At 37.4% G+C, this 16,017-nt stretch overlaps 1 long non-coding RNA gene across 1 annotated transcript; it reads left to right on the plus strand.

Annotated features, from left to right (window-relative positions):
- Positions 1-7,776: 7,776 nt before the first annotated feature.
- LOC140234005 (uncharacterized) lies at positions 7,777-12,690 on the plus strand. Its single transcript, XR_011901564.1, has 2 exons — positions 7,777-8,348; positions 12,008-12,690. It is a non-coding gene; the product is annotated as an uncharacterized lncRNA (long non-coding RNA).
- Positions 12,691-16,017: the final 3,327 nt, after the last annotated feature.

Here is a 16,017-nt window from a genome sequence, read left to right on the forward strand (position 1 = left end):
AAGAACTATCTTATCTGTCCAACATAACTCAGAGCTGTTATTTTTATATGAGTTGTTATTTGATGGTGTATGTTCATGTGTATTTTCTTTTCTTCTTACTCATCCTAAAGTTGTGATGGATGCAAGTCCGTTGCCAAAATAGTACATGGCCCTCTGTCAAGAGTCACTGCATTGCCATAAATCACGCCATGTAGTCTTCCTCCAACTTTAGTGTGCTTATTATTTCAAGATTCAATATTTAGATTGAAAGGACAGAGAAAAATGTCAGTGCCTGTAATGTGATGGCATCTTGGTGTAAACAGAGCACTTAATTTTCTTTTTCTCTCCCCTCTTCTTTCTTTTTGTATTTCAGACACTTTGATCGTGAGTCTCCATTTTTCATGATAATCATAGCATGTTTTCGTTTGTTGCTTGAGGGCATGGCCAGGAAGGATATAGATGAAGTTCTGCAAGCATGAAAGCATTTTGGAAGAAATAAGCAGGTTAAAATATGTTGAAAGCCTGCATTTTGGTGAGCCATCCTGAAAGAGCTTGCTAAAGTTACCGGACAGTAATTTCCTGGTCATAGAATGTTTTTTGTTTTTGTTTTTTTGTTTTTATTCTCCAGAGTCTTCCTCTTTTTTTCTCTCTTTTTTTTTTTTTTTGATGTAGAATTAATCACACTTTATTTCCTAGATTTCCTCCCGAAGAATCAGTAAAAATGTCAGCAATTAGATGGATGTAGTATTCATAATTTCTGAACATCCAGTTTTATAGTTTTCAGCAAAATCACCTGTCAAGCAGTGTTTAAGGCTTTAATGGCAATGACTACCAGTATATGAGTTTAATTTCATACAGTCATCAGTCTAATGCCCTTTATGGCCAACTTGACTTTCTAAATGTTTTTCACCATGGGTCTGACTGTTAGGATTTTCAATTTCTTTTTATTTAGCTTACTGATGACTTAATTGTAAAAACAACAACAACAACAACACTTTTGATCCCATTTCTTCTCAGTTCACGATGTTCATTTCAAGAGTACGTAGAAGTGATGAAATAGATCACTCACAGATTTGCTATTTCGAGACAGGTTCATAAGCTTTAACCTTCTGATATGTATTGTCAATATGAGCATCAGCTATACTGATTCAGAGGTCTTTGAATAATCCTTCAACTGAAATCAAACAATAGTTTATGATCAATGTAGGGCCCTAATAAAAGCAGAGTTTTCATTTTTGCTATATGAAAAACTGCAAAAATGTGGTTTCTGGGGACTTTGGCAGGAATAGTCTTGAGGAATGTTCACCCTGACTTGATCCATTAATCCCATCCCTGTGCACATGATAGCTTGCAGGTGGGTGTAACCTGGTGCTGAGCTGGGCAACTCGATCCCATTTGGGGGTAATCTGACTCTGGCAGGGGTCAATGGCAGATGTTTAAAGTCATCGTGGATTTGGCAGCTTGTTATTTCTTTTTAATGCATCCATCTGGGAACAAATACCAGTGTTTCATACCAGGTATCGAAAGACGAACGCTGAACTCCCCCTGAAGCCATATGCAACGTGAATACACCTGTTGACATGAGTATCTTTGGATGTAATTATGCGAGAAGAAACAGAGACATCAGCATTTGGCTAGTGAGCGATCAGGAATTTAAGGACAAAAATACTTCTCCATAATACATTATTTTACTGTATCATTTTACGGAACAAAATATGAACACAGAAAGAAGTGAATGTCATTTCAAATCATGGGCAGAATTATTAATTTTGTTCCATGTTAAAAGCACAGGGTTTTTGTGCTACCATTTAGTTCAACTAAATGGGCACTTTCATGATATGAAGGAAATTTGTCCTTTATAAACAGCCCATAGTCAAGTTAGATAATGCTTCACCTTGGATAAAGGCTGTGAATTGCAGTGGCTTTGATTGCTCATTTTCCTTCTGTGTTATCAAAGTTCTTTTGCTGGACAGTTAACTAACATAATAATAGGGCCTATCTACCAAGTTTTCGTTAAAAAAAAAAAGAGAAAATCTAATTTGCTGGACATTTGACTGCTACCTACCAGTAGAAACAATACTTTTCATGGAAATGTCCTGTATTTGGATTATTGGAATAGATATGCAGTTTAGGCAAAACCAACTTGAGATTAATAATTTATGCCCAACCCCATGCACCCTTTAATAATTCCTGATTGAGTGATATTCATATAAAAAGTGTGATCATGCAACCTGACAATGTAGCAAAGTGATGTAAAGCCTCATCAGTATTCAAAACAGGAAACAAAGTCTGTTCAAAGTCACATTGAATGACACACTGAGAACCAATAAACATTTATCTAGCCTGTTTGGTTTCCTTGTTGCATTCAGGGACTGGCCATAATAATGTGCTGTGATGGCTTGGACATATAATGTAGTCTTTTAGTGGGGCCGTGTGATTCAGTTTTATATTCCACACCATGCCACTTATTCAAAACTAGCTTGTGATGGTGGAGAACAGGAAGGGGTGTATACGTAACTTAGCAGCGCCATGCAGCCACAGGGCCTATATGAGAACTTGGATCTACCTCACCCCACTGGACTGAAAATTAATATATGATTTGCAAATCATTATACATCATTTCTGTTTGACAGCTCATCTGCCAATTGTATGTCAAGTGACCAGTCCAAATTAACCCTTACTGTGTCAGTGAATCAAATGTGCACAAATTTCATGTACAAACCCAATGGATAGGAAATAAACAAGGCACACAAAGGGTTAATGAATCCAAATTTGACCAGGTATTTTCAGACTACAAATACATCTGGCTCAGCAGTCCTGCACATAGTCACACAATAGTCCCATTCACATACATCCAAAATCAATGATTTTCCAAAATTGATTTTTGCAGCACAATGTGAAAATAGCTGCTTCATGTGCGTAGGGAAAAAAAAAAGAAAATTAACTATTGCGATCCACATCATGATGGAAAAAAAAAAATGTTTTTTATATGTGGCTATAATTTGTCATGCACACACACAGTGTGTGCAAGTGGCATACAGAAAAAAAAAAGAGAGTTTTTTTTTTTTATTTCATGATGCAACTTATCACACTAAGGTGCCCAATGTGCAGTTCAGAGATGTAAAGTACATTGCTTGCAGCTGAGTGGCTTTTTTTTTTGGGGGGGGGGGGGGAGGGGGGCATGTGTGAGCGGTTGGAATATCATCGATTTTTGCAATGCAAAAAATGATAACACTTGTGTGTGGAAGGGCCAGATATGTGCCTGTAAAATAGCCTGGATAGTAAGCTGAAACTCACAGATCACTCTTGACATACACCCAATTAAATGATTCAAACAAGATTGCACATTGACTTTATTTTGTAGTGGGTTCTCACTGGCCATTTTAATGGCAAACTTTGTGTAAATATTGAAACAAGGAGAAGTACAATGTGGTAAAGGCACTTACATGATTTTTTTTTTCTCATAAAGTTCTTAAAATGGCTGAAGAACAATAGCTCAACAACTTTCAGTGTGAATAGGCCCTGAAAGGTAACTGTGCATCAAGTTGAGATTCTTACAACTAAACATTTCCATTGCGTAGTTTCTTTTTCAGGTGATTCACACAATTTTGATATTGTGCTTGTGATGTGAATAAAAAAAGACTGATTAAAAGATTAGAAAGGGCAATAAGTGATTGTTTGAAAAGTAGCACTTTAAATACCAACAGCCATTATATGGCTAGAGGAAGAACGTGGCTCGACGTATATGGAAGCCAGACAGCGACGGAAATGGACGAGGTGGATAAGTTACAATTCGGCCAAGGCGTCCTCATCCCTCAGGTATGATAAGAGTCAGCTCATCCCATTTCCTGCCTGGCATGAATCCAGTTCAGGAACTCTCTACCTACTCCCACCCCCCCCCCTTATTTTTTTTTTTTTCATTCTACTCTATCTTTAGCCCTTTGTTTTTTCAAGTGATATCGCTTACAAACACGTAAATGTTGAGTGAAGCAACAATATTGGAATGGCAAAAGTCTTTGCGGATATATAGTGTTGATGTAATTGTGGTGCAACCAGAGTGATAGATATCAGATATGGGTTTTCATCAATTGTTTAGTTTTCTTTTGTTGTTGTTTCTATGGGTTTTTACCTAAAATTGTATCTATCATTGTCTTTCTTATGCTCGCAGTAAACTTTTTAATGTTTTCTATGAAATGCATCAGATGTACTCAGGGTTGGAAATACTGAGAAGGAATGTAGTGTATTATCTGATAAGTCATTCACTGTTCTGGTAACTCTTTTAATCAGAACATTGTATTCTACTAAGGGGGTAATAACTCAAAGTTTTATGACAACTTGTTGTTTTGCCTTTCATTACCAATACACTCATTATTGTGCTCTGACTCCTGTTTCTTAAGAGAGTACCATCATGCTTTAATTAAGAAGCCATAAAAACATTTGCCAAAAAAAAGTTTTATTCATTCTGATAGATTCATTCTGATAGAATTATAGTGGTGTACTGTAGCAATATTAAACAATGCCCCAAAGAAAGAAGAGCTGCTCCATATGTTAACTCCTCGTTAGTCATATGTCCTTCTATTCACATATATACATCTATGTTGGTTTACTTCAGTCAAAATTACAATCCAACCTCACTGTGAAGCCATTGAATAGCAAAACCCTCTTATAACAAGGTGATCTTACATGTCCCAACTTTCTACACTCAGCAAAAAAAAGAAAAGAAAGTAAACACTTTTTCCACTTCATATTTTTCATAGAAGATTTTGATAAAAATCAATGTGTCATATACCATATTAATGGTTATTTAATTGGCTATCAACCTGGTAGGTTCATACAAAGGGAAACTTTACGCATGAGTGAACACATTCGTTTTTGTCCTCCAAGGTACAAAAGTAAAAATTGCAGAAATTGACGTTTTGATATTCATTTGCAAATGCCCTTCAAGATGGCAATGATAACAAACGACCAATTCAACGCAATGAGAGACTTAAATGAAATGGCAGAAATAAGTTAAAAACCAAATATTATTTGAAATTTTCTTAAATTGGAATAATATTTCAAATTTCTACCACCTTTGTTACCATTACTTCTTCTCTTATGTCTTTTGAATATGGATTTGACAGAATTCTTCATTTTCCTCCCTTATTTTTTGCCTTTCTTTATTTTTGGATGGTTACAAAGACACTATAGAGATCATAGGTTGATCTTTGCAAATTAATTTGCATTTCTTATGGTGTTGTATTTGTCTTTTGTTCTCATTGTTATATGGAAGAGCAGGTACGCATGAATGACAACTTGTCCGTTTTTGCAATTTTTACTTTTGCGCCTTGGAAGAGAAAAACTGATGTGTTCACTCATGGGTAAAGTTTCCATATTTATTAACCAACTAGGGTGATAGCCAATTAAATTACCATTAACATGATATATAAAACGTTAATATTAGCCAAATAATCTATGAGAAAGATGAACTTGAAAAAGTGTTTACTTTCTTTTTTTGCTGAGTGTATATTTCCTTTGCTTTGTACCATGACATAATGAGAACCCTGACGTAACAAGGTAATTGCCATGGTCTTTAGGTCCTCACTGCAGGCAGTTTCCCCTGTATCAGCTAAGCATGTCATTGACATTGTGTTATAAACAAGTTGCCTATGGTACTGACAAAAAAAGATTCTTTGTAATTGACACACCAGACAGTAGGTATCAATCTTTGTGAAAGAAATCATTTGTTTTCTGTAGAAAGGCGATGCCATCCTGAAAATCCATGCAGAAATGTATAGGTTGGTGCATTCATTGATTGACAGATTTCCTCAGAATGCTCAAACATTGATGTTAAAGGACAAGTTCACCTTCATTAACATAAGGATTGAGAGAATGTAGCAATATTAGTAGAACACATCATTGAAAGTTTGAGGAAAATCAGACAATCCGTTCAAAAGTTATGAATTTTTGAAGTTTTTGTGCAGTCACCGTTGGATGAGAAGACTACTGTAGTGTATGATGTCACATGCGTACAACAATATAAGGAAAATATAAAGAGAATTTCACAAAATTTCATCTTTTGAAAAAAGTACACATTCCCTTGACTCGTTACTGACATATGTTATGGGTAATATTATTCCCATTGCCTTTAGAAAGAGACAAGTCAAGTGCTCTTTTATTATGCGAAAAAAGTGAAAATATGTTGAATTTTCTTCACATTTTCTTTATACTGTTGTACTCATATGACATCAAGACCCTCAGTAGTCTCCTCATCCAGCAGTTCCAACACAAAAATTTTAAAAATTCATGACTTTTGCATCGATTGTCCAATTTTCCTCAAACTTTCTCTGATGTGTTCTACTAATATTGCTGCATTCTCTCAATCCTTATGTTAATGAAGGTGAACTTGTCCTTTAACCCTATGTGCTAAGTTGGTGCAGGCCAAATACTTTGTGATGGCTTTTTTGTCATAACTGCATGTATAGTGATTTCAGGAGATTTATGAACAGATGGATGGATGGATAGATAGATAAAGACAATGTGCATTAGTGGAGAGAGAGAAAGAAAATGCATATGACATCTTCATATAACTTTTAATTTGCTTCACTTCTGTCATCACTAATCTTTCCGAGTGTTCAAATTATGTTGACATTTTTAGAGAAGTTTATCCCCAGAATCATTCTGCCCCTGGTGTGTGTACAGTCATGAGGGAAATTATTCATAATCACTTATCAAATGGGATCTATGGAGTACTGCTCAATGTGCTCCGTTTGATTTATGACACACTCGATGTTGTTTGCTGATACAAAGAAGATGAAGAGATAGAAGGAGCCCTCTCCGAGGACATGAAATTCACCTTCATCTGCATACAATGTACTTTGGCTCTCAAATGTGAAAGTGAATACCACGACGGACACAGAAAAACATAGCCCACTGCCTATTGGTCTATATTGGCCTACCCATTTTGTCGTCATACTCCCAATACTGCTGTAAAGTTCATGTTTCAGGTGAAACTCCCCGAGGGGATTTGGACCCAAAGTATCTGAAGGAATTGGAAACTTGACGGGAGCAGAGAATGGGAGCTGACATTTTCTTCCACCACCTGCATCAGAGATCAGAGCTATCACATGGCCAGTTGTCATCGGAGCCAGGTATCTCCCTTCTGCATCAAACTGTTTCCAAGCAATAAATCCGCCGGGTTCGCAAACATTGTGCGCTGGCAGACTCTTGGGTCTGAAAAGCTTGTTGATTTATTAGTGCTTCACAATTCTCCTGAAATGGAAAGTAATTTCGGGGCTCTTGGTGCACCTTTGCCCCCATCATCAAAGATTAGCCTTCGTCAAAGACTATCGTGATGGAGTACTTGCAAGGGAAGCTGTAGCAGAGAATCATCACGCGAGACAAGAGTCATGCCACCAAGTTTTGCTGCCATTGTTTGCCGTCAAAACTGACGACCAATCAGCAGATAAGCTTCCTTCGCAAAAGCTCATGCATAGTCCATTTTCCCTTTTGGGCAATGGGTCAATGTAGCAATTTCATTGGTTGGAGTGATTAACTGAATAACTCAGTAGGAGTGGCATGCGGGTTAAACTTTTAATCGACTCATGAATGATGATAACATTCTCAGATCTCAGAAGACTGGCACGCTCAGCTTCAGCTCACTTTGTTCATACTTGTCAGTGCTAAGAGGGCAAAGGCCTTTGGAAGAGGCTAATCAAGATAAGTTCTAATAACTCAAGGAAAAGGCTGGCACTTTGATTCCCCCCCCCCCAACAGGAGCATCCCTGACGTGAATGACAGTAATACCCTACAGTAAATATCACAAGCTCCTCCTCTTTCCTCCAGTTTATGGTTTGATTTAAATGCTGTCTATATTAATGGCTTTCATGACCAATTTGTCTGTCTCTCCTTCTTTTCTTCCCCTTTTTCGTGAAGGAGGAGGTTGTTTTCGTTGTCGCAGGTTGTTTGGTGGTGCGGCATTGTGGGTAAAAAGGGTCTTTGATGGCAGTTGACGAGAATATCCACACCAAATCGGGACTATAGTGTATGTGACTGATTTCTAAACTCAGATAATTCTCCGAAAGGTGAAAGATTTCACTGTATACCTTCGGCATGAACATATGCCACTAATTGTGAGGCCGCTGGGTAATATAGTGAGTATCAGGCGCTGTGCGCAACTTCACAAGTGAAAGTGGAAATGCGCTTCTGTGCACCAGCGAGAGGAAGACTACTTGAGCCCCTAATGAGTGGTGCATCCTGTTTGTGACAAGAACAACAATTGGTCTAAGTAGCCACTATACATCAATGGTCCCTATCAAGCATCTGAGGCACTGCTTCAGCACATGGTTTCACACAGGAATTGCTGCACTACAACAACAGCAATGAAAAAAGTTGGTGAAATAAGTAGAGCCATGTGTTTATTAGATCAGGCTTTGATCGTTATCAGGCATACTACACATATGTTTGCCCCCATTAGGAGCTTAGCAACAATAACAGACAAAAAAAAAGTATCGCTGGATTATGGCAATTCCTGTTCATTTTGTTTTTATAATGCAGTTAAGGAGCACCAAGTGGTTAAAGGAAGATGACTTTTCCAAGAATTATTTGTTGTCTTTGTTCATTAGTTTAGTTTGGGGCAACACGCATCAGAATTTACTTGAAAGAGTGTCCCTCTTGCAAAAGAAAGCCCTCCGCGTTATCTGCCAAGTGGTTAAAGGAAAATGACTTTTCCAAGAATTATTTGTTGTCTTTGTTCAGAAGTTTAGTTTGGGGCAACACGTATCAGAATTTACTTGAAAGAGTGTCCCTCTTGCAAAAGAAAGCCCTCCGCGTTATCTGCCATTCCCCTGTACGTTCTCATACAAACACGTTGTTTGCCTCTAGCAAACTCTTAAAAATTAAAGATCTGTTTATGTATAATTTAGGCCAATTCATGTACAATTATTGCAACAATTTGCTTCCATCTATTTTTGATTCTATGTTCCTCAAAAACCAATCATTTCATGAATATCCCACTAGGCGTTCCAATGAATTTCATTTACCCCTTTTACGCACGATCCTTGCTAAAAATACACTTATTTATATAGGCCCAAATTATTGGAATTCTTTGAATCATGATATAAAAAACGCCCCATCTATATATTCTTTCAAGAGGAGACTGAAGTCCTTTCTATTGCAATCGAATGACTCTACAGTACTGAACTAGCCATTTGGCCTTCTTTCTCACATACTGACTTAATTACCTTTTTTCCTCTTTGAAGAATAAATTGTATTCTTTTTAGTGGATGTCTGCTGCCATCTACGCTATCGCCCAAAGCGTCAAAGACTTGAATTTCTGTCTTACTCCAGTTCATACGTCCCTTCATTTCCTTGCTTTTCTCCTTTCAGGCGTTACAATATCACTTTTTTTCTCCACAACTATCATCTGTTTCTCTTGACATGCTTCTGTCGGAGATCGCTGTCTCTGTTGTGCATTTTCGTTTGCTATTTTGTCTTCTGTTTGTTAGTCTTGTCCATTCCGTTTTGTCCCGTACAACCTTTTCCTCAGTAGTTGTTTCGTTGTCTAGTCTTTTTCTATGTTTGTTCGCATCTATGAAAGTAAATGTATTTATTTCTGAATCTAATTCTCAGTGGGCTTCCAGACTACTTCTTCTTCTTTTTTTTTCTTTTTTTTTTCCTTTTGTATTTTTGATGCTTCAATTAATCTTCCCACTGATGTTATTTTTCCAGAGGGGCCCACATTCTACAAGCTCTGTCTTTTTAGTGGGTCTCTCCATTTTTCGCACTTTAAGCAAAGTTATACATGTACTTCATTTCGATCACTTCTGTTTCTTTTTTTACAACAATGTATAATTACTATAAGGTCCTCAATGTTGTACATTCTTTTCAATACATAATGTTCTGTTTACCTTATTCTCTGTTGTCAAAAGAAGTGTAACTTATGTTTTGTCGGAAAATGAAATAAACTTTGAATTGAATTAAAGATTATGGCATTGCAGGATAAATATTATATCGTACAGAATTTTCATTTGTGTTAGCGATTAGAAAGCAAATCCATGAATGAAGATGTAAATACCACTGTGCTAGAAGTATGATGATGCAACGTCTTGTACTGGGCACATAATTCCACAGAATCTATTGATGTATTATAGAGAATACTTTGAAGCTCTCAGCACTCATTCATCAATATGTAAAGAACATTGTTCTTTTTTTTTTTTGTAATGTTGTAGTTCCATCTTTATGTTATAGTTAATGCCAAAATGAAGTTTTGTACTGAAAGCAAAGCACTGCAGCTACATGGTACAGAGTTTCTTTGTGATATCAATGTGAAATCATTTTTTTTCTTTTTTGGTAGTACTGCAGTTTGATTGTTTTACTACAGTTTATACCAGAATAAAGTCATATGTACCGAAAGCAGAGCAGTGCAGCTGCAGGAGTGATACAATCTCTTGGCTAATTGAGTAGGACTTTGAGTCAACCCTCCGGTGTCGGTCAGGTGATCAGGCAATTGTTTCAAGTGGCTAGGCACTCGGTTATCCAAACCACCCAGCCATCCTTATATGGCATGATAATTGATATTGGTTTTAAATAGCGGTTTAGTTCAATGTCCCTGTCCTATATTTTCCCCTTGGGCAGTATTCTTGGAACGCTGGAGTGACCTATTTTGGATTGCAATGATCCACTGCTCATGTTTGTCTGCTGATGCGGTTACAGTGCCCTTCTTTAGCCTTTCAAAATAGTCACCATTGAATCGTTGTCAGCTTGTTTGAATTGAAGCTGATGGATCTTTCTCTTGAATTGTGTGAGTCCACAGTCATCTTCATTCCTCTGTCTAGCATTCCCTCTGTCCAAAGAATGATACAATTCATGGACACCACTAGAAGATGAGTGTTTGGTTTCATGGTTTCTTTAACTCTTTTTTTTTGGGGGGGGGGGGGGGGGGAAGGGGTTTCACCTGCAAGAAAAAAAATCACTTTAATGCTAAGAAATGTAGCAGTGCTAACAATTTATTAAAGACAAACAGAGGGTGATTTTTAAATGTGCTTTTATCTTTTTTTATTTCTTTTTACTGCTATCATTAAATGGTCTCTGCAAGGAATTATAAGATCACTTCTTAGAACCCTTAAATAATCCACAATTTAGTTCAGAGACTGCCCTGGTGAGGCATATATTAACAGTAGGAGAATCAGGAGATGGTTTAGAGACATCAAATAAATATTTGATTGGGATGCAGTGGAACCAGTTGTTTGTGCAAAATCAGATGTCATTTAATCAAAGGCAAGTTTGTTCACTCTCGCCGCATGCATGCATGTGGCATGTATACCCATGTTATTATGAGATAAAAATTTGTCGCCAAATCCTTAATGGAATCGAGCGAATCCTGTGATTGGTGTGTTAAAGAAGAGTAAGTTTGGGAAACATGAATTCGATAGGTAGTCATTACACCATTTCTCTAGAATTACCAGCAAGCACTTTGTTCGAATATCTGTGTGTATTCATATGTCTGTGTGTGTCTGTGTGTATATGCATGTTTGTATATTGTATGTCTTGCAACTCTCACATACCATGTATATACCTATGCATTTATGTATATGTATGTATCTATATACTATTTGAAAGCAGGATGGTGTCAATATGCTAATGGCTCTTCAATTGTTCCAAGATACCTCAACATTTATGTGTATGGGCATGTGGATATGTGAAAGGTTGGACTTAACAGCTAAATATATTCATGAATGTATAGATAGGTAAATCTTCTGTATTCAAATTCTTGCCTAAATATTACCCAAAAACCTAGAAGCCACAAGATTGATAAAAAGATTTATCTAAGGATAACAATATGATATCAATCCAAAACCACCCAAATTTGAATAGACAATAAAGATGTTATCAAATCATTCACGATAACTACTTGTTCTTCCATGTTAAGTAAGTGCATTTGCAACCTGAGAAACTTTGTATTCTTTTCTAGATGGTTTACTTCTACCATAAGTGACAACTTTTCACAAGCGAGAGATGTAAAGTTACTCAAGAATATCATTGTCTGCAGGATTATAGGGTCTGTGGACAGGGAGACTATGCCGAATCCCAGGGTCTGCTTGGCTCCGTGGTAGAGATTCAGGACGTCCGTTCCGAGGTGCTCTCGATGTTTTCCCCACGCCGCTCCAGCTTCCTGTCCGGAAGAGAACCTGATGCATCGTGGGAATGTGGGAATTGTCCACAAGCCTCACCTTTTCAGCTTGTCAGGGGAGATTCTCTTTGTTGCTAGAACTGTGCTTGGAAAAAAAAAAGCAAAAAAAAACAAACCCCAAAAACATTTTAGTTGTGATTTTAAGTTTTAAAGAAACTAAAGGCCATTTTCTCCTGAAGTTTGTGCTGCTTTAAAACCAGAAACATTAGTGGCATAAACTTTCACGAATTGGAGGTGAAGGTCTTTTTGTTGTATTGTCACTGGTATTCAGTGCATTGTGTAGACAAAAACGCTCATGTGCATTTTTCTTTTGCGAATCTAGCTCCTTGCAAAATTCCCAAAAGTTTCATGGAAGCGAACATTTCTGATTTTACAGTATCTCAGTGAAATGTAACATTTGAACAACTGAACCTTACAACTACCATGTAAGTCTTCAACAGGAATACACTACAATCATATCACATCTCTTGGTTCTGTGCATTCTAGATGCGATAGGTACCTTCCATTTTTCAATTGCCTCAAACTGCACAAATCCACGCTTATCTTGATAATCTAGCATTAAGTGCTTGACCCTGCAAAAGTTCTGCTTAACAAATACAATCTGTACTAGTAGGGATACTAGATTTGTCTTATATCTCCAAGCAAGGAACTTGTTTCACATTTACTACAGCAATTTGCCCACCATATTCATCTGGCCCACATTGAAATCTGTTCATGCAGGCACCTGTCAGATATTCATGACATCTGTTACAATCAAAGTTAATTCAGTTGACATGTCAGGACATACCATTCAGCTACAAGACACCTTTACACAATGAGTTATCATTAAAGATATATGTTTCCCACTTATCATGCAAATAAATGTGTTTCACAATGTAAATACTGTAAGTGTTTTTGTTATATTTTATCTAGGAATAGATAGATTGACATATCTTAGGTTACATAGGCAAGTGGAAAGGGCCATACCTGGGAAGTAGATTGCCTCATATTTCTATGGGCTTTGAGCAATACATGCTCTGACAGGAAGAAGTGGTAGATCAAAATACCAATCAAAATGGAGAAACGTATCTGTTACTGTCATATCCTGAACTTGGTTTTTTTTTGTGTTTTTTTTTTTCAAACCATCCATTAAAATAGATTTCATGTAGTTGTTTTGCTCTCTTTCACTTGGCAAGAAACCAATATGGCACCATTTGAACCATTGGGTTTCCATCTTAACAGTTGTGTTTATACAATGATATCCTTTCAGGATATTTCTGCAATGCAGCTTCATGTTGGTAGCAAAATATAGAGTGTGAACCAGTAGGCAGTCATTTGGTTGTGGACCTCAACTTTACATGATCTTTGTCTGCAGTATTCATTTATCTGGTTTGAAATTATTACACATCCCTCAGCTTCAAATTTAAATTAGTTGATTAATCAGAATTTAACAAATACATATTTCCAGGATATTACTATGATTTTAACAGTTGATTCTTGTAAGTGCTTGAATCTGGAGTTGTATTATGTCAATGCCACAATGACTGTGTGAAAGCGCAAGTGGAAACACAAGAGGTCAAGGATAGTTACACGTGATATGAATATGATTTTAGGATTGATTGATATAGCTTCAAATCTATGTGATGCACTTTGAATACCCCCCCCCCCCAAAAAAAAAAAAAAAAAAATTCTGCAGAAATTAAAGGATTAATGGCACATTAGGCAGAATCTTCCTTTAATCACTGTGTGTCAGCACTAGGTGGCTGAACTGTGGTGATATCACCTTTTTGTGACCATTGACTAGCTCAGGACATCAACTCTTGTGAGGCCAATGTCAGTTTTGCGTTTGTGTGTTTAGACTGTGGCACTATGCTTCCTTCCATCCGGGGACCGTGGCAAACTACTGGCCACCCTACGTAAACACGCCCAATAATAGAGACTTCCCACTGGCCACCAAGTGTAAAACAGTTTTGATGTTGTTGTTACTAACATGTTGTCATGCCCTTGGGTTTGTATGATAAAGGAAAATTGTCACACGTTTATGTGATTTCACTATAAAAAATCCTCCAGGACAGTGTAAACCAGCTCTCAAAACATAGTTGTCTATTTCTTTCTGGAGTTGAGGTGAATGCAGGACAAATTGCAAAACGAATTGCAGAATGCATTTCACATTTCAAAGATTATCTTGGATTAAACTATGACAAAGACATTCTAATGGTGTTCATAAATTTCTTTTTGTGTCTTTTTTTCAATGTCGTGTGAGTGTCCATTTTGTTTTCTTCAAGCATGTTATCACTAATAAGTAACCCCTACAGACTGTGAGCTCATGCATTATGTGTGAATGTATGCTGGTGTGTTGGTATTTGTCTTATATAAAGAATATGCAAGTATTTTATGTTCACATGTTTAGTGAGCTGCAGTCCAGATTTTGCATTATTGAAACTGAGATATGTTAGGACATTTCCCCTCAGGGTGCTGTCCACTCTGTTCACATCTGATGTAGATAGCAGCCTGGCCTGACCGGTCAGTTGTCGGGTGTCACATGTTTCAAATTTTCATCAAGAATACTGAAAATTTGATAAAGACAAGTTTGCTTATGTATTTATCTACCTGTCTTTCTGTCTAGCAGAGGTGAATTAAAGGAAAGAAAGGGGGGGGGGGTGGAGTGGGCAGAAGAATATCCTGGCAGTGGGTTAAAATCTTTGGGTGCAAATCAATCCAATGAGTGTATCTAGTTCTTTGCCCCATAGCCAAGAGATTGCTTTATTCACAACGCCAACACAAAGTCACTACAGTATTGCATTACATACCTATCTCACGGAATCTCCTCTAAACAAAGAGCTTGCACATATCAGAATACATCAATGTGACAGTCATTCTAATGACCACACCCTATTAACAGGAGCCTCCAACTGTTAATAGTCTTAACATGCTGACAATCGGGGGGGGGGGGGGGGGGAACACGCTGTCCTATATTCAGGTTGTCTCAGACAGGTAGAATAAAATTAAGCACAAGAATGATAACAAATGTTTTTGTTTTGTCCTTTTTTATTGGATATGAAATGAGACAGTTATGGAGTTTCACAGGTTCATATGATAGCATGCAATAGTGATAGCTTGCATCTCCACATGAGCAAGCAATAGACAAGGCAATGCCATTTCATTGCATTCCTCCCACTGATTCAACCAAAAAAAAAACAATAAGGAAATCCTGCCTTTGGTGGGTGCGTAAGTTATAATTTATCAGTATCTATTAAGTGTGACTGCCAGCCACTGCCCATTAAAAGTTCTTTATGCTCTATTTATCACCTCAAGTTATTTCTCAATGCGGTTGAGACCACGAGACAATTGCAGTCTCGTGCTTAAAGTATTGTAGTGCCTACATCTTTGTGTTGATGGAGTCTTTATTGCTCATTAACCCATTGAAGACTAGTCTCAGGTATACTTCGGCAGAAGCGTGTTACATCAAGATCAGCCTGTCCTCAAAGGGTTAGAAATGTAACGTGACATTATCTTTATCCACTCATATACATTGTGCAATTCAAGCATTCAAAGTTGACATTAATCCATGAAACTGAGACTTCAGTATACTAAACTGTGGCTTAACAAACATGATATGGGTCTAAACTCCTCCCCTCCCTCCCTCCTGTTTTTTTTTTTTTTTTTTTTTCAATGGCAGTAGAGAGACGAGAAAGTGATAGAAGGCAAAATACTCCCCGAACAAGCAGAAAGTGAGGGGGAAGGGGCAGGCTGCCAGTGTCCCGTCAATGCGTGACATTTGTAGCCGTCTGTTCTGCGACTGTAGCACCTGTTGCCACCACGTTCTTGGATGCATTTCAAAGTGCCAGGCACTGCCACCATCGCTGTCGCAGTGATTCACGCGACGAGGT

Source organism: Diadema setosum, chromosome 1, assembly GCF_964275005.1.
Source record: "Diadema setosum chromosome 1, eeDiaSeto1, whole genome shotgun sequence".
NCBI lineage: Eukaryota > Metazoa > Echinodermata > Echinoidea > Diadematoida > Diadematidae > Diadema > Diadema setosum.